We start from the raw sequence: 26026 nt of genomic DNA, 5'->3' as shown, positions 1-26026 counted from the left end.
TTCTCCAATCCCATCTTGACCGGTTCACCGCTTGGTGCAACCAGTGGTTGCTCAAGGTCAATCCTTCCAAAACCCAGGCGATCATTGTAGGCAAAACCACCCCTTCCTTCCGCCTCCTTGATTTCTATCTCACCGTTTATGGCCGTCCCATCGCTCTCAACCCCACCCTTAAGTACCTTGGCGTCACCCTCGACCGTCGCCTCTCCTGGACTCCCCATCTCCAGACAATCCAAGCCAAGGCACGTTCCCGACTCCGTCTCCTCAAGCTCCTTTCCGGCCGTACGTGGGGTCTGGACCCCTCCACCATCCTCCACACCTATAAGTCCCTCATCCGCCCTATCCTCTGCTACGCCCATCCAGCCTGGATCTCCGCCCCCCCTTCCTTTTATAAATCCCTCCAAATCCTTGAACGCCATGCTCTCCGCCTTGCCTATCGCATCCGTCTCCCCTCCCCCACGCGGATCCTGTATGATCTTATCCCCTTCCCCCACCTCCTCCTCTTCCTCGAAAGGCTACGAATCCTATACACCTCCCGTAAACTCGATCCTCCTCACCCGCTCGTCTCCCCGATCCTCTCCCACCCCCGCCCGCTGCCGCGCCTATACTCCCATATCCCACCCGGTCTCCATCTCTCCACCCTCCTTACCCTCTCCCAAGGTGGCTTCCGCCAGCTCCCCCTCCCTGATGATGTCCTCCTTCCCTGCATCTACCCCTCCTATCAACTTTGATCCACCCCCCCACCTCCTGTGTCCTATCCTTTAGGCACCCTCCCTCCCTCCCTTCCCTTCCCTTCTCTTTCCTTTCCCCCTTCCCTCCTCCCCTCTCCCCCGGGCTTCCCCTCCCCCTTCCTCCCTCCTCCTCTCTCCTTTGCCCATGGCATCTCTGCTCTCCCCTCTCCCATTCCCCTTCCCCTTCCTCCTCCTCCACCTCCTCTCTTGGCAGGTCCCCGGACTCGTACACGCTCAGTGAACATTCGCGCGCCGGAGATCATCGCCGTCAGTGTTTCGTGTGTGTGCCTTCGTTTGTGTGTAGTGTTGTTCGCCGTCGCGCCACCACCGTTCACGTGCCGTCGCCGTCATCATACGTGTTCTGTGCATCGTGTCGCCCAGTGTTAGTGATGTTTCTCGTCCAGCGTGAACGGCTCCATGTTTTTTCGATTTTTAGTGTCTACCTTTTTTGACCACCGTTTTTACTGTCTGCTCTGTGCCACCTTTCTGTACTACTTGTTGCCAAACTCAAGGCTGAAGAGCGGCGTATTGTGCTGCTGACAGCCCGCCTTTGTATAAGGTGTTAAAATAACAATAAAGGAAAAAAAAAAAAAAAAAAAAAAACCATGAGCGCTGAAAAATCTGCAGTTGAGATACCAGAAATATTCAAGCATATGGCTTCTTGCTAGAGATGAACCTTTATTTATGTTTGTTTGGATCACTAATTTCAGAAGCATTATAGACAGAAAAGTGGAGGTAATGGACTTGTACCACTATTGAAATAAGCCTTTCATCTTATATGACGACATGCACATTCAGCATCAGTTATGGTTGGTCAAATACTGCTGTGACTCTGAATGTATTATATTAATAAGAAGCAACATTGCCGTTTTCTCCTGAAAATATCAAGTAACGTAACAAATGTGTTTGATTCTGCTTCCAATATGACAGTTTTGGTTAATACTCCACATGCCTACAGGACTTTGCAATGTTAACACAGCAGAACTCAGACATCTGTATAAGTGTAGAGAAATGAAAACAGTCATATGAATGCCTCACTTTTGTTACGACACAGTTCAAGACTCGGGAGAAAAGTTTTACACCTGGTGTTCTACATGGCAACACACACAAGAACTTTTTGCCGACACTACTACCACCTACATAAGTAAGCTTTTCCTGTGTTACTTTCAAGTAATGCACTTAAGCTATTCCTGATTTAACTGGAAGATCTGTACTTCCCACTTTCATATCAACAGCCTCAAAATGCATATTGTAGACTTCGGGATATGTTACAGGTCAGTGTCACACCAAGATTGTGGAGAAAGGGGGCGGGGGGGGGGGGGGCCTGTCGCTCTCCAACAAGTGTTTACCAATAAGTAAGTGGCGGAAAATTATGGGTATAGGACGGCTTAAACATGTGGAAAATGAGATTTTTATTATTCACTCACTGTATTTGACATTTATTATTCCTTTAAAATCGCACAACAACTTCGATAAAACACAGCTTAATCATTAACACACTTATTTCACAATTGTTTCACTTTTAAACTGCAAATCCTCTAAGAGCTGTCTTGAATCTTCACGAGTCCCTCCCAACAGCCTTGATGTGGATAGATACGTACAGCAACCAGTAATCAGAGTCAGAACTGTGTCTGCAAAAACACAAGGATTATTAAACAATTTTTGCGGTCATTAATTACTAGAAGTATAATTGACAGAGTAGATTGCTAATATTTGCTATAATGAATATCACATTTGCAAGAACGATCTCACTGAAGTAATTAAGTCCATCGAAACGCTTAGAAACTAACCTATCGTCTGACGAAAACGTTCTAAAGATGCAGTGGCAATTTCTTCAGATCTGTTGACAATGATATTTTCAGTTATCACTTTACTGAGTGACTGAAATGTAGTTCAGGTACCTGTGAACATAACAATATGTTAGAATTCATTTTCTAAATACGAACTATTACGGTACTGTACGGCTACTTACATATTAATTACACTATTAATATTTTCACAGTTGTTTCTTTAATACAAAATTAAAGCCAACGGAAGAAAAAACGTAAAACATACTTGCCAATGACAGGTTTGTTGCGATGCAATTTTCCGTGTTGACAGATGTAACTTTTTCATACAGTAGTAAGTCGCAGAAATCGCAGAAGTAGCAGGAGTCACAGAAATCGCAGAAGTAGCAGAAGTCACAGAAATCGCAGAAGTAGCAGAAATCGCAGAAGTCACAGAAGTAGCAGAAATCGCGGAAGTAGCAGAAATCGCAGTGGCGGAGGGATACACGACCTATGTTCCTTAACTGCGACTCTTAACTGCGACAAATCGCAGTTAAGAATAGCAGATACTGAAAAGTAGCATTCACAGAAATCACTGATATCGGAAAATCGCAGTTTAGCCCATCACTACGAAACAGTAACATGTACTAACTTAACTTCTCTACAATTTAACGGCTCGCATCATACAATACAAGCCTTCCAAAAATTCGTATTATTCATCCAATACTAATAATACGATACAGATTTTTTTTTTTACTTTATTGTCATTTTAAAACCTATACAATAGGCAGGCTGGCAGCAGCACACTACGCCGCTCTTCAGCCAAAGAAGACATATGCATTAAAAAAAAAAAAAAACAGGAGAAAAACAGAAAAGTCACAAAAAGGTGGGCGATAAAACAGGAGACACAGAGAGACAAACACGGAGCCGTTCACACTCGACGATAAACCACACTGCAAACTGTTGAGACGACGCACAAACACTGAAGAAGACGATGGCACTGGTGAACAACGGAGTGTGACGGTGAACACTGAACACTAAACACGACGGCACACACAAGACACTGATGGCGGCGATCTCCGGCGCGCGAAAGTCCACGTAGCGTGTGCGAGTCCGGGGACCTGCCAAGAGGGGAACGGGGGTGAGGTGGGGGAGAGGGGAGAAAAGGACGTCATACGATACAGAGTTTTTTTTTTTCCTTTATTGTAATTTTTATCACCTTACATAAGGCGGGCTGGCAGCAGCTGAGTACGCCGCTCTTCGGCCTTGAGATTTACAATAAGTAAGAAATAGAGGGGACACAGAGAATACAATCAAAAATGGCGGGCAAAACAATGTAGACACCAAAAAACAAAAAACACGGAGCCGTTCACGCCTGATGAGAAAACATCACTGACACTAGTGGACACGGCGCACAAAACAGGGACGATGGCGATGGTACACGTGAACAGTGGCGGCGTTCCGGCGAACAAACACTAAACACAAACGAAGACACACACACGAGACACTAATGGCGATGACCTCCGGCGCGCGAATGTTCACTATGCGTGTGCGAGTCCGGGGACCTGCCAAGAGAGGAGGAGGAGGAAGGGGAGTGGGAGAGCGAGAGGGGAGAGCAGAGATGCCACGGGCAGGGGAGAAAGGGGGGAGGGAGGAAGGGGGAGGGGAAGCCCGAGGGAAGAGGGGCAGAGGGAGGTGGCGGGGAAAAAGGAAAGAGAAGGGAAGGGAAGGGAAGGGAAGAGAAGGGAGGGAGGGTGCCTAAAGGAAAGGACACAGGAAGTGGGGGGGGGCAGGGTCAAAGTTGATAGGAGGGGTAGATGGAGGGGAGGAGGACATCATCAGGGAGGGGGAGCTGGCGGAAGCCACCTTGGGAGAGGGTAAGGAGGGTGGAGAGATGGAGACCAGGTGGGACGTGGGCATACAGGCGCGGCAGCGGGCGGGGGTGGGAGAGGATCGGGGAGACGAGCGGGTGAGGAGCGTCGAGTTTACGGGAGGTGTACAGGATCCATATCCTTTCAAGGAAAAGGAGGAGGTGGGGGAAGGGGATGAGATCATACAGGATCCGCATGGGGGAGGGGACACGGATGCGATAGGCGAGGCGGAGAGCATGGCGTTCAAGGATTTGGAGGGATTTATAAAAGGGAGGGGGGGCGGAGATCCAAGCCGGATGGGCATAACAAAGGATAGGGCGGATGAGGGATTTATAGGTGTGGAGGATGGTGGAGGGGTCCAGACCCCACGTACGGCCAGAGAGGAGCTTGAGGAGATTGAGTCGGGAGCGTGCCTTGGCTTGGATTGTCCGGAGGTGGGGAGTCCAGGAGAGGTGACGGTCGAGGGTGACGCCAAGGTACTTAAGGGTGGGAGTGAGGGCGATAGGATGGCCATAGATGGTGATGTAGAAATCAAGGAGGCGGAAGGAAGGGGTGGTTTTGCCTACAATGATCGCCTGGGTTTTGGAGGGATTGACCTTGAGCAACCACTGGTTGCACCAAGTGGTGAACCGGTCAAGATGGGATTGGAGAAGGTGTTGGGAGCGCTGTAGGGTGGGGGCAAGGGCAAGGAAGGCGGTGTCATCGGCAAACTGGAGAAGGTGGACGGGGGCTGACGGCGGCGGCATATCCGCCGTGTACAAGAGGTACAGAAGGGGGGAGAGGACGGAGCCTTGGGGCACACCGGCAGAGGGGAAAAAGGTGTAGGAATCTGTGTTATGGATGGTGACATAGGAAGGACGGCGGGAGAGAAAGGAGCCGATCAGACGGACGTAGTTAATGGGGAAGGCGAAGGTCTGGAGTTTGAACAGGAGACCGGAATGCCATAGGCAGTCATATGCACGTTCGAGGTCCAGGGAGAGGAAGATTGCAGAGTGACGGGAATTAAGCTGTTCGGAAAGGAGATGAGTGAGGTGAAGGAGAAGGTCGTCGGAAGAGAAGGACGGCCGAAAGCCACACTGGGGAACGGGAAGGAGGCGGTGCTGGCGGAGATGCTGGTGGATGCGTCAGGTGAGGATAGATTCCAGGACCTTTCTGAAGACCGAGGTAAGGCTGATGGGACGGTAGGAGGAGACGGCAGACGGCGGTTTGCCAGGTTTAAGGAACATGAGGATACGGGAGGTTTTCCACAGGTCGGGGTAGTAACCGGTGGACAGGACTACATTGTAGAGCCTGGCCAGGGTGGAGAGGAAAGAGACAGGAGCTTCACGAAGGTGACGGTAGGTGACACGATCGTGGCCAGGAGCGGTGTTGCGTTTTGTGCGGAGTGTAGCAATGAGATCCTGTGTAGTGATAGGGGCATTGAGTTCCGTGGGTGCAATGTTGTCCAAGTACTGGAAACCAGGAGCGAGGGGAGGGACAGATGTGTCAGTTCAATCGCGGATATCCGGGAAGAGGGAGTAATCGAACTGCGGATCATCGGGAATGGAAAATACATCGGAGAGGTAGGAGGCAAAGTGGTTGGCCTTACTAAGGGAGTCAGGGAAAGGGTGATCATCATGGAGAAGAGGATAATAAGGGGAGGGCTTAGTTCCAGTAAGGCGACGGAAGGCCGACCAGAACTTGGACGAATTTATGGGTAGGGTAGCATTGAAACGGGTGCATGTCTGTCGCCAGTCCCGGCGTTTCTTCGCCGCGAGCAAATTACGAATGTGTCGCTGGAGTTGCCGGTGGCGTCGTAGTGTGTCCGGGTCAGGCGTGCGGAGGAAGGCACGGTAGACACGACGGGATTCACGGAGGAGGAGGACGGCCTGTGGGGGTAAGGTAGGACGGTGGGGGTGGATGGCGACAGTAGGGACGTGGGCCTCCACGGCCTCAGACAAGGTCTGCTGGAGAAAGGAAGCGGCATGGGTAACATCGTCAGGGTGGTGGTAGGTGAAGGGGTGGCTACCGACCCGGGTGGAAAGGGTATCCCGGTAGGCATTCCAGTCGGCACGGGAGTAGTCATGGACATACTTAGGGGGAGGGTCATTACGAGGGTCGGGGCGGGGGCGACGACCGTCTGAAACGGTGAGGAGGACAGGGAGATGGTCGCTGCCAATAGGCTCCAGGACATCCACCGTTATGCGGCCAAGGAGGTTGGGGGAGGAGAGGATAACATCGGGAGTGGAGTCGGATTCGGGACGGGTGTGCTGGGGGATGGGAATGACGTCGCCTTGAAGGGAGGAGAGGAACCGATGCCACCGCCGTAACTGGGCAGTGGAACGACTATGGATGTTGAGGTCGGCGGCGATCACGTAGGAGGAGAAGGTACGGTCGACATGGGAAAGGAAGTTGAAGGGAATAGGGGCGTTGGGGCGGACATAGATGGTGGCGCAGGTAACGGTAAGGCCAGGGAAGAAGAGACTAAGGATCAGGTGTTCGGTGGGGTCGGGAAGGAGAGGTTGGAGCCGAACGGGGATCTGGCGATGGTGCCCAATGGCAACTCCGCCACGCGCAATTGGGAGGGGATTATCGGAGCGGTGGAGGAGGTAGGGCGAAGTGTGGACGGTGTGGTGGGGTTGGAGGAAGGTTTCATTAAGGAGGAAGGCGTCCACGCGGTGGGTGGCAAGGGTGTGGAGGAAGAGGTTCTTGTTGGCGGGAAGGGAGCGGATGTTGTTGAAAAGGATACGTTGCTGTCGCGCCATGACAGGGATTTAAACGAGGGTGTCAAGACGGGAGAAGGTGAAATGGGCCTGGTTGTTGGAGTAGGTGGCGTACATTTTGAGGTGGAAAACGGATCGGGCGGCGAGGGAGATCTGTTGGAGGGTGTGTGGGCGCTGGAAAGGATGAACATTCTGCAGGACAATGGTGAGGAATCGGATGATGTCCTCAGCGGTAGGGGGCGGGCGAAGGGAGTTGCCGGGAGGGTGGGGGCGTCCAGAGGGTGGACAGGAACGGTGAGTTCAGGAGTGGTAGGAGGGGGTCGGGCCTTACACTTCTGGGAGTAGGTGGGATGAGGGAGGTTACAGGTATTACAGGAGGGGGGGACTGGAGATTGGGGCACTGCCGTAAAAAGTGGGCTTGCCTACAATGCGGGCAGGTGGGGGCCTCGCGGCACTCAGATGTTGTGTGCGCATTATATGGCAAGCACCTTTGGCAGCGGAGGGATTGAGGAGGGGAACGGGAGGGGTCAACTTTATACCGCTGGTTAAAAAGGAGGGCACCCTCCTTCAGGAGACGGTCTATGGAGGGGGCATGCTCAGAAAAAACGCGCATAAGGCGGGTGGGGCCGGCAGCGTTATGGATGCGGCGAACCGCACGCACCTCCAGATGGGGATGGGCCTGAAGCTCCGCCAAAACCTCCTCCACCGTGATCACTGGACTGAGCCGAGTGATCACGGCGGTGAGGGTTGGCAGGCGACGCGGAGGTTGGGGTTGGCGGGAGGGAGGTGGTGAAGGAGCGGGGGTGAGAGAGGCATGAGGGCCAAAGCGGGTGACAGGGATGCGGGAAAGGAGGTCTGTGTGGAGGGTAGGGCTGGGGGAGGAGATGAGTACCGAATCACGGCGAGGAGTGAGGAGGGAGATGGGGGCACCAGGACAATGCTGGCGAAGGAAGAGGGTGAGGTTCCGGGCTTCAAGGAGGGAGGGATCCGGACGGGAGAGGAGGTAGCGGTAGGAGGAGGGGGTAGAGGAGGAGGAGGGGGAGGGGGCAGGGACGGGCGGGGAGACATCCATGGCATCAGGGGTGGGGGAAGGGGGACGAGGCGGAGCCTTTTTGGGGGCAGAGGAGGCAGGGGTGCCGCTGGGGCGCTTGACGGCGGTGGAGGAGGTGTGGGGGATGGGAACAACTGGAATGTGGCGGGGCGTGGCAGGTCCCGGGGCTGGAGTCGGCGCCGGAGACGGTGAGGCCGATGGCGATGGCGAAGGCGATGGTGAAGCCGACGACGAAGACGATGAAGGTGAAGGGGAGAATGGAGCGTGGGCAGTAGCCCGCCGGGCGACCACCCTGGCGGGGGCCGCAGAAACGGATCGAGCAGGGGGAGGGAGTGGAGGGAAGGGATCAGAGGAGGCGCGGGAGGGAGGAGCCGGGGACGGGGTGACAAAGAGGGAGGGAGATGAGAGAGTGAGGAGTGGGGGGATGGACTGAGGGGGGAGGGAAGCGGCACACCACGTGATAGTGGTGGCAGCAGCGGAGGGGGAGGTGTAGATAATGGCAGTGGTGGTGGCTGTAGAAGTGGTGGTGGGGGTGGACATGATGAGAAGGGGGAAAAAAACACAGTACTAGACAAAGGAACAAACGAGAGACACAGAGAAGAGAGGGACGGAGAATGACGAAGGAGATTGGGGCCGAAGCCCCACTCTGCTGCCGCTGGAGGCGGGCGACCCGGGCGACCTGGCCGGCAGCTGCTGCTGCTGCTGCTGGGGGCAGCTAGGACCACCGCTGGCGACCGCTGGCTGCTGGCAGGGGCCGGCGTAGATGAGGATGGACGCTGGACGCTGGATGGTGATCGCTGGCTGCTGGCTGGGGCCGGCGTAGATGAGGACCGCTGCGTGCTGCTAGCGTGGACGCTGCTGGCTGCTAGCGTAGACCGCCGCTGGCTGCTGGCGGGGACCGCTGCTGGCGAGGACCGCCGCTGGCGAGGACCGCCGCTGGCGAGGACCGCCGCTGGCGAGGACCGCTGCTGGCTGCTGGCTGCTGCACGTCAATGGGCTGGCTGGCTGGGTGGCTGGCTGGCACCTGCAACACCTAACACTTCGATCGGTACGAGAACAGCACAGATCGAAGGGCGGTATTCGACCGAATTACCGCCGAAGAAGTGTGTCGAAGGTGCAGAGTCACCGCAATGTTTATCAAGCTTATCTTTAGTCTTGTGAGGTGTCTTGCCTTTCATAAATTAGTGTTTAATCACCACACGAAATTCTTTTTCGTCCATTTTTTGACAATCACTCAACTTCCTTGATTCACACGAATGCCAAACACAAAGAAATAGGCCAATACGGCCGAAACTTGGTGTGCGTTCTTTCCAAAGATGCTACTAACTAAACGTGACCTCGATACGCGCCGGTGGTGCCATCTCTCGGACTTTGCCCCTCGTAGGTGTGGTACTGAGTCAAATGCTTTTCGGAAATCAAAGAACGCTGCGTCTTCGTGGTTGCCTTGATCCAAAGCTTTCGGTGTGTCATGTGAGAAGAGTAAGAGTAGGGTCTTACTTGATCGATGTCTTCGAAATCCATTCCGGTTGGCATTGAGGTGGTCATTCTGTTCAAGGTACCTCATTGTGTACTGTGGGAAAACAGAAATAATATTTATAATAACCATTTAACATGTACCGTTTTCCGGTGTAAGTTGCTAAAGTAATTGGTACTAGAAAAGAACACATGCAGCACGGTTACCAAGCAGCATATTTCACATTCTTTCCTTAGTATTTCCTTCAGAAGACAATTTAAAAGTTTTCCTTCTTTGCGCCGCTGCTGGCGATAAAGCTTTACACACTGTCCAGTCACAATAACGTGGCCACGTGTCGAAATCATGAATAAACCATTTTTTTGCATTGTGGGCTGCTGCGAGATGTACAAGAAGAGGGTGGCGAGGTAACTTGCCTTAAATGTTCAAAAAACGACTCTAAGCACTATCGGACTTAACATCTGAGGTCATCAGTCCCCTAGACTTTTAACTACTTAAACCTAATTAACCTAAGGACATCACACACATCCATGGCCGAGCCAGGATTCGAACCTGAGACCGCAGCAGCCGCGTAGTTTCGGACTGAAGCTCCTACATCAACATCTACATCTACATTTACATCTACATACATACTCCGCAATCCACCATACGGTGCGTGGCGGAGGGTACCTCGTACCACAACTAGCATCTTCTCTCCCTGTTCCACTCCCAAACACAACGAGGGAAAAATGACTGCGTATATGCCTCTGTACGAGCCTTAATCTCTCTTATCTTATCTTTGTGGTCTTTCGCGAAATGTAAGTTGGCGGGAGTAAAATTGTACTGCAGTCATCCTCAAATGCTGGTTCTTTAAATTTTCTCAGTAGCGATTCACGAAAAGAACGCCTCCTTTCCTCTAGAGACTCCCACCCGAGTTCCTGAAGCATTTCTGTAACACTCGCGTGATGATCAAACCTACCAGTAACAAATCTAGCAGCCCGCCTCTGAATTGCTTCTATGTCAATCTGACCTGATAAGAATCCCAAACGCTCGAGCAGTACTCAAGAATAGGTCGTATTAGTGTTTCATAAGCGGTCTCCTTTACAGATGAACCACATCTTCCCAAACTTCTACCTATGAACCAAAGACGACTATCCGCCTTCCCCACAGCTGCCAATACATACTTCTCCCACTTCATGTCGCTCTGCAATGTTACGCCCAAATATTCAATCGACGTAACTGTGTCGAGCCCTACACTACTAATGGAGTATCCAAACATTACAGGATTCTTTTTCCTATTCATCTGCATTAATTTACATATACCTATATTTAGAGTTAGCTGCCATTCTTTACACCAATCACAAATCCTGTCCAAGTCATCTTGTATCCTCCTACAGTCACCTTCCCGTACACCACAGCATCATCAGCAAACAGCCGCACATTGCTACCCACCCTGTCCAAAAGATCATTTATGTAGATAGAAAACAACAGCGGACCTACCACACTTCCCTGGGGCACTCCAGATGATACCCTCACCTCCGATGAACACTCACCATCGAGGACAGAACCGCTTGGCCACAGCGGCCGGCTTAAATGTTCAGAAATGTAAAGTTGTGCCCTCCAGCAAACGAAAGAACACAGTATCCTTTGACTGCAACATCATCGAGTCATAGTTTGAATGAACCAACTCGTACAAATACCTGCTTATAATACTTTGTAGGGATGTGAAATGGAATGATCACATAGTCCCAGTCATGGGTAGCCAGGGCAGGGCAGATATAAGACTTCAGTTTATTGTTAGAATGCTGAGGCAATGCAATCAGTATACACAGGCGATTTCTTACAAATCACTCATTTGAACCATCCTAGAATATTGCTCCGCGTGTGTACGACCCATTCCAGATAAGACTATCAGAGAATATTGAATGTATAGAGAGAAGGGCAGGATGAATGACCACAGGTTTGCTTGACCTGGGGGAGAGTGTCACTGAGATGATGAAAGAATTGAAATGTCATAAAGGAAACTGACACAGCTTACTTACAAACCGATTTTGACTGATGACTCTAGGAATTTGCAACAGCCCCTTACATATCGCTCTCTTCTAGAACGTGTGGACAAGGTTAGACTAATTACAGTCCGCACAGGGGCGTTTGAACAGTCATAGACGTGTTTCATTTGAGCACACTGCCTGAGTGTGGCCCATGCAAGTTCACCATCCTCACAATGTATCGCGAACAGTTCGAGGAAGTGGACACGTTATTCTGATGTCAGCACATCAAATTGGTTTTGGCACACGAAAGACATTTTTAATGGAGACTTCATGTGTTATGTATCAAGAAACATTGCCTTGGCAAAAGAGAGAAACTACACTCATGCACATAAATTAAGGATAATACTGAAACATGGTGGATCAACGCTCTGGTGGGCGGTTTGCGGGCTTAAATCACCTCGGGGTATGACCATGCGGTGCATTTGACCTGTGGCCGTCGTACGGTGACGCTGGCAGCAGTCCACATACGCAGAAGTGTGTTGGTGCGTGACAGAGTCCGGTGCAGCGAGTAAGTGTGCAGACAGACGTGGTAATGGTGACTGTGTTGACAATGGCTCAAAGAACACATACTGATGACGTTATGAGGGGTAGAATACTAGGGCGACTGGAGGCTGGTCAAAAGCAGCAGGTCGTAGCACGGGCCCTCCGTGTGCCACAAAGTGTGATCTCAAGATTGTGGCAGCTATTCCAGCAGACAGGAAAAGTGTCCAGGCGCTGCAGTACGGGACGTCCACAGTGTACAACACCACAAGAAGACCGATATCTCACCGTCAGTGCCCGCAGACGGCCACGGAGTACTGCAGGTAGCCTTGCTCGGGACATTACCGCAGCCCCTGGAACAGTTGTCTCCAGACATACAGTCTACAGACGACTGAACAGACACGGTTTATTCGCCTGGAGACCTGCAAGGTGCATACCACTGACCCATGGACAGTGTCCCGCAAGGCATCCACTTTCTCATAGAGCCGCCGCGCGTTGTTGCGTATGGTCGTCTGTAGGGGGACGATATCCGCTTCCTCGTGGAGAGTGACAATTCTCGTGAGTAGCGGGGCGTGCAGGCTCCACCTGAGCACCTTGTTCTGCAGGCGCTGCAATGTCCGCATCCTGGTGACACTAATCGTGGCCCATGCAGCAGATCCATACGTGAGGGCAGGCAGGATAACTGCTCGGTAAATGCGGAGCTTGGTATGCAGGTTAAGTTCCCTACTGCGAAAGAGCGGGTACAAAGCCCTCGTTAGCTTTTGCCCCTTGTTGGTGACATACTCCGCATGACAGTGGAAGAGCAACTTGTGGTCCATCTGGACCCCTAGATAGGTGGTTGCCGGGGACCAGGGCACCTGCACACCTGCAATCGAGATATTGCGGCGGAGGACTGGGCGCCGTTTCGTGAAGTAAACTGCCGTAGTTTTGGCGGCATTGAGAGCTATTTTGTTTATCCGGCACCAGGTGATAGTGGCGTCCACCTGTCGCTGGAGGCGGGCGACGACGGTGTCAGTAATGCGGCCAGTGGTGTATAGCGCTGTGTCGTCAGCGTATTGTGCAAGGTGGCACTCGGGGATGACCGGCATATCATTGACATAGATATTAAACAGGATGGGAGATAGCACCGATCCTTGCGGAGTGCCTGCCGACAATTGGCGAATGCCAGAACGCATTCCCCGTTGAGCCACCAGGAAAGTCCTACCACAGAGGAAGTCATCCACGATCTTGACATAAATATCCGGTATAGGGGTCTGTGTCAGCATCTTGTGTACGAGGTTGTCTTGCCAGATCTTGTCGTAGGCGTTTTGCAAGTCCAGAAAAACGGCAGCTGTCGACTTGGCAGTGTTGAAGCCTTTGCTGATGTGTTCAGTGATCCGTAGGACCTGAAGTTCAGCAGAGAGGTGCGAAGTGAATCCAAACTGTTCAGGACGGATCGTCCCAGCTGCTGCAAGAGGTTGGGAAAGTCGGTGAAGGATCACAGATTCAAGGACCTTCGCCATAGTGTTTAGGAGGCTGATGGGCCTGTTGTTGGTTGGGACTGTAGGGTTTTTGAACCTCTTGGGGATCGCAATCAGTTTGGCTTGTTTCCACTGAGGGGGGAAAAGGCCAGATGTGAGACAACAGTTTAAAATCTTGGTGAACAAGATGAGTGGTGTGCGGGGAAGGTGGCAAAGATGTTCATTTAAAATTCCGTCCAATCCAGGGGCCGACCGGCCACGTTTCCGTCGAAGGATGCGCTGAATTTCTGCCATGGACGTAAGAAGGGGAGCAGACTGGGGTGGGCAGTTGCGGAAAGCAGCAACAGCTGTCAGAACTTCATGTTCTTACTGTAGTTCGATCGGAGAAAGGTCCTGCACCAGAGGGCGGTTTTGGGCCTCGAACGCATCTGCCAGGGTTTCCACAATTTGCAGGGTATCATATGACAAGCCCGCTGCTGTGCGAATAGGATGGGCAGTCGCTGGCTTAGAACGCCGCAGGGTGCGAATGACAGCTCAGTCAGATTTTTGGTGGAGTAGGAAAGTGGACATCCTGTCCTCCCACTGTTCAGACCTCCATTCGGCGAGCCGGTGGTTGAATTCGCGTTGGAGGCGTCTCATTTGGCGTTTGTCCTGAGGGTCACGAAACTGCTTCCACCTCTGGCGGTAACGGTTCTTTTGCACCTTCAGCTCTCGTAAGAAAGGGGGCAAGTCGTCCAGGGGTGTTAAATTTCGGGGTGCAGTGGAGGTGGAGAGTTTCACTGCTTTCTGTATTTTGGCGGTAAGGTAATCCACAGCACGGACTATATTGGCCGGTGTTGTCAAATCGAGGTCGTGTCGAGTGGTGTTATTAAGTACCCTGGCAAACTTGTCCCAGTTGGTGAGGGTCGCAGTGGAACGAGCATCAAACGAAAGGGCAGCATTGGTGAGGTGCAAGAGTACTGGCTCATGGTCAATTATAAAATGGGAAATTTGAAGCATAAGGCACTAGTGATTTGGATACATGTGTGGGAAATTGAACTTCCTCTTAAAATACAGGTACATGTGCAGTGTGTAACGTATATTGGCAATCAGTAAATCACATCATTTTTGTTCCAGGTATAGCTCCAGAAAACTGCCACGAGCAACAGATGTCACACAGTTACAATATGGGAAACTTGACGAATAAGGTAGTAGTGGTGTTGATACACATTTATCAAATTTCACACTTCACTTAAAATATCATCACAGATAGAGTTCTTAAGAGTATTCTGGCAATTGGTAAATCACAAATCTTTAGTCTTGTTACAGATCCACAAGTCAGTCAACAGTAGCAGATGTCACACAATTATAAAATGGGAAACTTGAAGAATAAGGTACTAGTGGTTTGGACACATGTGTGGGAAATTGAACTACCTCTTGAAATGCAGGTACATGTGCAGTGTGTAATGTATATTGGCAGTCAGTAACTCACAGCACTTTGTTCCAGGTATAGCTCCAGAAAACTGCCACTAGCAACAGATGACGCACAGTTACAATATGGGAAACTTGTCACAAGTCAGTCACCAGCAGCAGATGTCACACAATTATAAAATGGAAAACTTGAATAATAAGGTACAAGGGGTATGGAAACATGTGTGGCAAACTGAACTTAAACTTAAACTGCTAGTACATGAGCAGTATGTTATGTATATTGGCAGTCAGTAACTCACAGCACTTCGTTCCAGGTATAGCTGCAGAAACCTGCTCCCAGCAACAAATGTCGCACATTTACAATATGGGAAACTTGAAGGATGGTAGTGGTTTTGATACATATTTATTAAATTTCACTATTCACTTAAATATCAGTACAGATATAGTTCTTAAGAGTATGCTGTCAATTGGCAACTCACAAATCTTTGTTCGTGTTACAGCTGCAGATTATAGTCACCAGCAGCAGATGTCACACATGTATATAATGATAAACTTGAAGAATAAGGTACTAGTGGTTTGCATACATGTGTGGGAATTTGAACTTCCTTTTAAAATGCTGGTACATGCGAAGTGTGTAATGTATATTGACAGTCACTATCTCAAAGCACTTTGTTCCAGGTATAGCTCCAGAAAACTGAAACCAGCAACATATGTCGCACAGTTACAACATGGGAAACTTGGAGAATAAGGTAGTAGTGGTTCTGCTAGACATTTATCAAATTTCATTCGCCACTTAAAATAGGAGTACAGATATATATTTTAAGAGTATACTGACAAACGGTAACTCACAAATCTTTTGTCTCGTTACGGCTTCGCAAGTCAGTCACCGGCAGCAGAAGTCACACAGTTATAAAATGGGAAACTTGAATAATAAGGTACTAGTTGTTTGGATAAATGTGTGGGACATTGAACTTCCTCTTAAAATGCTGGTCCACGTTAAGTGTGTAATGTATATTGGCATTCTGTAACTCACAGCACTTTGTTCCAGGTATAGCTCCAGAACACTACGACCGGCAACAGATGTCACACAGTTACGATATGGGAAACCTGAAGAGCAGTGGTGGCTTTGAAACATATTTATTATATTTCACAATTCACTTAAAATATCAGTACAGATATAGTTCTTAAGACTATGCTGGCAAATGTTATCTCACAAATCTTTAGTCTTTTTACAGCTCCACAAGTCAGGCACCAGCAGCAGATGTCACACAATTATAAAGTGGGAATCTTGAAGAATAAGGTACTAGTGGTTTGGATACATTTGTGGGAAACTGAACTTAGTCTTAACATGCTGGTACATGTGCAGTGAGTAATCTATATTGTCAGAAAGTAAATCACAACACTTTGTCACAGATATAGCTGGAGAAAACTGCAGCTGGCAACAGATGTTGCACAGTTACAATATGGGAAACTTGAAGAATAAGATAGTAGTCGTTTTGATAGACATTTATCAAATTTCAATCTTCACTTAAAATATCAGTACAGAATAAGTTGTTATAGTTCTTAAAGATCTGCAGGCAAATGGTAACTCACAAATCTTTAGTCTTGATACATCTCAACAACTCAGTCAGCAGCAGCAGATATCAAACAATTATAAAGTGGGAAACTTGAACAATAAGTTAGTGTTAACTTGAACTTACTCATAAATTACTGGTGCATGTGCAGTGTCTAATGTACATTGGCATTCAGTACTTCACAGCGCTTTGTTCCAGGTATACCTCCAGATAACTGCGACCGGCAACAGATGTCGCACAGTTACAACATGGGAACCTTGAAGAATAAGGTAGTAGTGGTTTTTATTGACTTGACATTCATCAAATTTGACTCCTCACTTAAAATAACAGTACAGATATAGTTTTTAACAGTATGCTGGCAAATGGTAATTCACATATCTTTAATCTTGTTACAGCTCCACATATCAGTAGCAGCAGCAGATGTCACACAATTGAAAAACGGGAAACTTGAAAAATAAGGTACTAGTGGTTTGGATACATGTGTGGGAAACTGAAGTTAATCTTAAAATGCTGGGCCATGTGCAGTGTGTAATGTATATTTTCAGACAGTTAATCACAACGCTTTGTTACAGGTACAGCTTGAGAAAACTGCACCGACAGCAGATGTTGCACAGTTGCAATATGGGAAAATTGAAGAATATGGTAGTAGTTATTTGATATGTGTGTGGGAAACTGAATTTCCTCTTAAAATGCTGGTACATGTGAAGTGTGTAACGTATATTAGCAGTCAGTAACTCACAGCACTTACTTCCAATTATAGCTGGAGAAAACAGCCACCAGCAACAAATGTCGCACAGTTACAATATGGGAAACTTCAAGAATAGTAGTGGTTTTGATACACATTTGTTAAATTTCACTCTTCACTTAAAATATCAGTACAGATATAGTTCTTAAGGGTATGCTGGCAAATGGTAACTCACAAGTCTTTGTTCCTGTCACAGCTCCACAAGTCAGTCACCAACAGCATATGTCATACAATTATAAAAAGGGAAAATTGAAGAATAAGGTACCAGCGGTTTGGATACATGAGTGTTAAATTGAAATTGTTCATAAAATGCAGGTACATGTGCAGTGTGTAATGTATATTGGCAGTCAGTAACTCACAGACCTTTGATCCAGGTATAGCTCCAGAAAATTGTAAATGGCGACAGATGTCACACAGTTTCAATATGAGAAACTTGAAGAAAGAGGAAGTAGTGGTTTTGATAGACATTTATCAAAGTTCACTCTTAACGTAAACTATCAGTACAGATATATTCCTTAACAGTATGCTGGCTAATGGTAACTAACAACTCTTTGTTACTGTTACAGCTCTACAAGTCTGTCACCACCAGCAGATGTCACACAATTATGAAATGGGAAACTTGAAGAATAAGGTACTAGCGGTTTGGATACATGTGAGGGAAATTGAAGTTCCTCTTAAATTGCTGGTACATGTGCACTGTGTAACGTATATGTATATTAACAGGAACAGAAAAAGTCGGTTTACAGGGGTCCATGAAGCAAGCCATCAATCTCTTGAAAGCTAGAGTACCTGGTTCAGTACAACACATGGCGGTAAAAACAGTCACTGTTCAAGAAATTGAAAGAGTTATTAAATCCCTGAAAAGTAAAACCTCTGCTGGAATTGACTACATTTCTAAAAAATTATTAAAATACTGCTGCAGCCATGTAAGTGAAGTCCTTTGCCACATTTTTGATGCATCACTTAAGTAAGTAATAGTTCCTGAGAGGCTTAAGTATGCAGTTGTAAAACTGCTGTATAAGAAGGGGGATAAGATGGATACTGCTAACTATAGGCCAATATCACTACTGACTTTTCAATGGTTTTAGAGAAACTAATGCATGCCAGCATCTCAGTGAACATAATAGCCTCAGCAAAAGTCAGTTTGGATTTCAGAAAGGGATGTCAACGGAAGATGCAATATTTACATTTACTGGAAAACACTTGGAATCTATCAACAAAAAACTGAAAGTGATTGGCATATTTTGTGACCTAACAAAATCATTTGACTGTGTAAATCACCAAATTCTTTTACAAAAAGATGCACATCTCGGTATAAGTGGTGCAGCACGGAAATGGCTCAACTCATATCTGTCAAACAGGAAACAAAAAGTTGTAGCAGATAGTCAAGATGGTGTCGCAGTATCTTCAGAATGGGGTACCATCACATGTGAAGTGCCACAGGGCTCCGTTCTGGGCCCCCTACTTTTTATTATATTTATAAATGATCTTCCTCTCTCTACGGAATATTGTAGATTCACCGTTTCCACGGATGACACTTCACTACTTATTGATAATTCAGTAGATAAACTTGAGGTAATGGCAAATAAGGTTTTAAATGAAACGGTGAACTGGTTCAACATTAGTGGTACTACTTTAAATTACTGTAAAACAAACTACATTCAGTTCCACAAAAATCCAAAGATGAGCAAATATTTGTAAAGATATGTGAGCAGACAATAACCAGTGTAGATTCCTCAAAATACCTAGGCTTGCATACTGATAGCAAACTGAATTGGTCAAACCACATCGTGGATCTGTGCAAATGACTAAGTTCAGCAACATACGCATTGTGCATTGTTTCTTCTTATAGAAATATGGAAACCATGAAGTCAGCGTATTCTGGTTACTTTCATGCAATTATGGCATTTGGAATTATATTTTGGGGAAATCAGCCACTGGCTAAATAGTACTGTTTGTATAAAAAAGAGCCATAAGGATCATGTGTGGAGTCCATCGTAGAGCCACATGCAGGAATCTTTTTAAGAAGCTTGAAATACTTCCATCCACTGTGAAATATATATTCTTGTTGATGTGCTTAATAAGGAAAGAAAAATCCATCTTTAAGCTGAATAGTCCACTATGAACAGACAAATCTAAATATGGTGCAGAAAGGAGTCCATTTCAGTGACTGTATGATTTTTAATGCCCTCCCTTCAAGAATTAAGTGTTTGGTAGATGATGATCTCCTGTTTAAAAAATCCTTATGACAGTTCCTATTGCAAGGATCATTTTATACATTAGAAGAGTTCCTGAACTACAGTGTTTAACATTTCTTGTTTGTAAATTGGAAATGCATGACAAATTTGTATTTGTAATACTGAAAATTTTTATTGTAAACATATATTTTACAATATTATAATTTTGTAATCTTTATCCATCGGTTAATTTTTTTTTGTAATGGGACCTAAATTACTGTTTACTGTTTTTTCTTTTGTAATGTCTATCTATCTCTAAATTGTACTTTTTTGTAGTGGGACCTAAGTTACTGTTTACTGTTTTTGTTTTGCTTTATGTATTACCATAAATTCTGGCCAAAAGCTTGTAAAATTGACACTTTCCATAACCTGAGATAGTGTCACAACATGGATCACCGGAACAAGAGATAAATAAATAAATAAATAGTCAGTAACTTGCAGCACTTTGCTCCAGGTATAGATGAAGAAAATGGCCACCAGCAACAGACGTCACACAGTTACAATATGGAAAACTTGTAGAATAAGGTAGTAGTGGTTTTGATAGACATTTATCAAATTTAACTCTTCACATAAAATAACAATACAGATATAGTGCTTAAGAGTATGCTGGCAGATGGTAACTTACAAATCATCAGTTTTGTTACAGCACCACAAGTCAGTCACCAGCAGCAGATGTCACTCAATTATAAAATGGTAAAGTTGAAGAATAAGGTACTAGTCGTTTGGATACATGTGTGGAAAACTGAACTTAATCTTAAAGTGCTAGTATATGTGCAGTGTGTGATGTATATTGGCAGTCAGTAACTCACAGCACTTTTTTCCAGGTATAGCTCCAGAAAACTGCCACCAGCAACAGATGTCGCTCAGTAACAACATGGGAAACTTGAAAGATAGTAGTAGTTTCGATACATATTTATAAAATTTCACTCTTCACTTGAAATATCAAAACAGATATAGTTCTTAAGGGTTTGCTGTGGATTGGTAACTTACAAATCTATGTTCGTGTTACAGCTCCACAAGTCAGTCCCCAGCAGCAAAGGTCACACAAGTATAAAATGATAAACTTGAATACTAAGGTAATAGTGGTTTGGATACATGTGTGGGAAATTGAACCCCCTCTTAAAATGCTGCTACATGTGTAGTGTGTAATGCATCTTCACAGTCAGTAACTCACAGCACTTTGTTCCAAGTATAACTGGAGAAAACTGCCACCAGCAACAAATGTCGCACAGTTACAATATGGCAAATTTGAAGAATAGTAGTGGTTTCAATACATATTTATTAAATTACGCTCTTCACTTACAATATGAGTACAGATATAGTTCTGAAAAATATGCTGGCAAATGGTAACTCACAAATCTTTAGTCTCGTTACAGCTCCACAAGTCAGTCACCAGCAGCAGATTTCACACAAGCATAAAATGATAAACTTGAAGAATAAGGTACTAGTGCTTTCGATACATTTGTGGGAAATTGAACTTCATCTTAAAATGCTGGTACATGTGCAGTGCATAATGTATATTGACAGTCAGTAACACACAAAACATTTTTCCCGGTATAGCTCCAGAAAACTGCCACCAGCAATAGATGTCACACAGTTGCAATATGGGAGACTTGAGGAATATGGTAGTAGTGGTATTGATACACATTTATCAAATTTCACTCTTCACTTAAAATATCAGTACAGATATAGTTCTTCATCGTATGCTGGCAAATAATAACTCACTATTCTCTGTTCCTGTTACAGCTCCACATGTCAGTCACCATAGCAGGTGTCACACAATTATAAAATGGGAAACGAAGAATAAGGTACTAGTGGTTTGGATACATGTGTAGGAAATCGAAGTTAGATTTAAAATACTGGTACATGTGCAGTGCGCAATCTATATTGGCAGTCAGTAACTCACAGCACTTTGATCCTGGTGTAGCTCCAGAAAACTGCCACCTGAATAGATGTCGCACAGATAGAATATGGGAAATTTGGGGAATAGTTGTGGTTTTGATACACATTTATTAAATTTCACTCTTAACTTAAAATATGAATACAGATATTGTTCTTAAGAGTATGCTGGCAAATGGTAACTCACATACATTTGTTCCTCTTACAGCTCCACAAGAGAGTCACCAGCAGCAGGTGTCACACAATTATAAAATGGGAAACGAAGAATAAGGTACTAGTGGTTTCGATACATGTGTGGGAAATTGAACTTCCTCTTAAAATGCTGGTACATGTGCAGTGTGTAATGCATATTGACGGTCAGTCACTCACAGCACTTGGTTCTAGCTGTAGGTCGAGAAAACTACCACAAGCAACAGATGTCACACAGTTACTTATGGGAAACTTGAAGAATAAGGTATTAGTGGTTTTGATAACGTTTATCAAATTTCACTCTTCATTCAAAATATTAGTACACAAATAGTTCTTAAGAGTATGCTGGCAAATGGTACCTCACAAATATTTGTTCCTGTTACATCTCCACAAGTCAGTCACCAGCAGCAGATGTCAAACAATTATAATACGGGAAAATTTGACAAATAAGGTAACACAGGTTTGGATACATGTGTGGGAAATTGAACATCCTCTTAAAATGCTGGTACATGTGCAATGTGTTATGTAAATTGGCAGTCAGCAACTCACAGCACTTTGTTACAGGTATAGCTGCAGAAATAAGCCACCACAAACAGATGTCGCACGGTTACATTATGGGAAACTTGATGAACAAGGTAGTAGGGTATTTGATACACATTTACCAAAATTTCTATCTTCCCTTAAAATTTCAGTACGGATATAGTTCTTAAGAGTATGCTGGCAAATGGTACCTCACAAATCTTTGTTCCTGTTACAGCTCCACAAGTCAGTCACCAGCAGCAGATGACACACTATTATAAAATGGGAAACTTGAAGAGTAAGGTACTAGTAGTTTGGATACATGTTGGGAAATTGAACTTCCTCTTGAAATGCTGGTACAAGTGCAGTGTGTAATCTATATTGGCAGTCAGTAACTCATAGCACTTTGTTCCAGGTATAGCTGGAGAAAATTGCCATCAGCAAGAGATGTTGCACATTTACAATATGGGGAGCTGGACGAAAAAGGTAGTAGTGGTTTTGATACACATTTATAAAATTTCACTCTTCACTTATAATATCAGTACAGATATAGTTCTTAAGAGTATGCTGGCAAATGATATATCACAAATCTTTGTTCTCATTACAGCTCCACAAGTCAGTCACCAGCTGCAGATGTCACACAATTATAAACTGGGAACCTTGAAGAATAAGGTACTAGTGTTTTGGACACATGTGTGGGAAATTGAAGTACCTCTTAAAATAGAAGACCATGTGCAGTGTGTAATGTATATTGGCAGTCAGTATGTCACAGAACGTTTTTCCAGGTATAGCTGCAGAAAACTGCCACCAGCGACAGATGTAGCGCAGTTACAATATGAGAAACGTGAAGAATAAGGTAGTCATGGTTTTGATACACGTTTACCAAATTTCACCCTTCATTTAAAATATCAGTACAGATACAGTTCTTAAGAGTATGCTGGCAAATGGAAACTCACAAATCTTTGATGCTGTTTCAGTTCCACAAGTTAGTCGACAGCAACAGATGTCACACAAGTTTAAAATGGGAAACTTGAAGAATTAGTTACTAGTAGTTTGGATACATGAGTGGTTTTGATACACATTTATCAAATTTCGCTCTTCACTTAAAATATCAACACATAGTTCTTAAGAGTATGCTGGCAAATGGTAACTCACTAATCCCTAGTCTTGTTACAGCTCCACAAGTCAGTCACCAGCAGCCGATGTGACACAAGTATAAAATGGCAAACTTGAGAAATAAGGTACTAGTGGTTTGGCTACATCTGTGGGAAATTGAATATCTTCTTGAAATGTTGGCAGTCAGTAACTTACAGAACATTGTTCCAGGTATAGCTGGAGAAAACGGCCACCAGCAACTGATGTCGCATAGTTACATTAAGGGAAACTTGAAGAATAAGGTAGTAGTGGTTTTTATACATGTGTGGGAAATTGAACATCGATTTAAAATGTCAGTCACAGGCAGAAGATGTCACACAATTATAAAATGGGAAACTTGAAGAAAAAGGCACGAGTGTTTTGGATACATGTGTAGGTAACTGAACTTACTTTTGAAATGGAATTTAAATGTGCAGTGTCTAATGTATATTGGCATTCAGTCACTCACAGCACTTTGTTCCAGGTATGGCTGCAGAAACTAGCCACCAGCAGCAGATGTCGCACTGTTACAACATGGGAAACTTTAAGGAAAACATAGTAGTGGTTTTGATACACATTTATCAAATTTCCCTCTTCACATAAAATATCAGTACACATTAAGTTCTTAAGAGTATGCTGGCAAATGGTACTCCACAAATCTTTGTTCCTGTTAGAGCTCCACAAGTCAGTTACCAGCAGCAGATGTCACATAATTATAAAATGGGAAACTTGAAGTATAAGGTACTAGTGGTTTGAATATAATAGAGGGAAACATTCCACATGGGAAAAATATATCTAAAAACAAAGATTATGTGACTTACCAAACGAAAGCGCTGGCAGATTGATAGACACACAAACAAACACAAACATACACACAAAATTCAAGCTTTCGCAACCAACGGTTGCTTCATCAGGAAAGAGGGAAGGAGGGGGCAAGACGAAAGGATGTGGGTTTTAAGGGAGAGAGTAAGGAGTCATCCCAATCCCAGGAGTGGAAAGACTCACTTTAGGGGGAAAAAAGGACAGGTATACACTCGCACGCACACACATATCCATCCGCACATACACAGACATAAGCAGACACATTTATCAAATTTCAATCTTAACTTAAAATATCAGTACGGATATACTTCTTAAGAGTATGCCGGCAAATGATACATCACAAATCTTTGTTCCTGTTATAGCTCCACATGTCAGTCACCAGCAACAGATGTCAGACAAGTATAAAATGGGAAACTTGGAGAATAAGATACTAGTGGTTTCCATACATGTGTGGGAAATTGAACTCCCTGTTAAAATGCTGGTACATGTGCAGTGTGTAAAGCATATTTGAAATCAGTAACTCACAGCATTTTGTTCAAGGTGTAGCTCCAGAAAACTGCCACCAGCAAAAGATGTCTGACAGTTACAATACGGGAAACTTGAAGAATATGGCAGTGGTGGTTTTGGTACACATTTATCAAATTTCAATGTTCACTAAAAATTTCAGTACCTATATAGTTCTTAAGAGTATGCTGGCAAATGGTAACTCACAAATCTTTGATCCTGTTACAGTTCCACAAGTCAGTCGACAGCAGTAGATGTCACACAAGTTTAAAATGGGAAACTTGAAGAATTAGTTACTAGTAGTTTGGATACATGTGTGGTTTTGATACACATTTATCAAATTTCATTCTTCACTTAATATATCAGTACAGATATAGTTCATAAAAGTATGCACACAAATGGTGACTCACAAATCTTTAGTCTTGTTACAGCTCATAAAGTCACTCACAAGGAGCAAATGTCAGAGAATTATCAAATGTGAAACTTGAAGACTAAAGTACTAGTGGTATGGATACATATGTGGGAAATTGAACTTAATCTTGAAATGCTGGTACATGTGCATTGTGTAATGTGTATTGGCAGTCAGTAAGTCACAGCACTTTATTGCAGGTATAGCTGCAGTAAACTGCAATGCGAAACTTAAACAATAAGGTACTAGTGGTTTAAATATATGTGAGGGACTTTAACTTAATCTTAAAATGCTGGTACATGTGCAGTGTGTAACGTATATTGTCAGTCAGTAGCTCAGAGCACTTTGTTCCTGGTATAGCTCCAGAAAACTCTAACCAGCAACAGATGTCACACAGTTACAATATGGGAAGCTTGAAGATTAAGATAGTAGTGGTTTTGATACACGTTTATCAAATTTAACTCTTCATTTAAAATATCCATACAGATACAGTGATTAAGAGTATGCTGGGAAATAGTATCTGACAAATCTTTGTTGCTGTTACAGCTCCACAAGTCAGTAACCAGCAGCAGATTTCACACATTAATTTTTTGATCTGCATGCATCAGTCACTTTGAGGGCCTCTGTGTGACAAACAACAAAACATTTAACTGTAAGAAAAGTCTGAGTGGCACACTCATAAATACTAATTCACTGCCTTGCTTCCCAGAATGCTATCTCAATAAATTATATCTCATGATATGCCCTTTCAAAAGCACATACAGACTTTCACTCATAAAACCTATCAAAATTAGGAGCTAGAATACAGGGAAACGACTCTGGCAAAATCGATTATGTCAAACATACCAACTCTGTTCTCAGCCAATTGAAAAGTATGAAAATCACACGACATGAAAGCAGCGCATTTGCTGCAGGAAATACGAAACTACCAAGACACCTAACAAGGGAACCTCCCCATCGCACCCCCCCCAGATTTAATTACTAGTTGGCACAGTGGATAGGCCTTGAATAACTGAACACAGATC

Source organism: Schistocerca nitens, chromosome 11, assembly GCF_023898315.1.
Source record: "Schistocerca nitens isolate TAMUIC-IGC-003100 chromosome 11, iqSchNite1.1, whole genome shotgun sequence".
NCBI lineage: Eukaryota > Metazoa > Arthropoda > Insecta > Orthoptera > Acrididae > Schistocerca > Schistocerca nitens.
Note: the sequence above shows the minus strand (reverse complement) of the source record.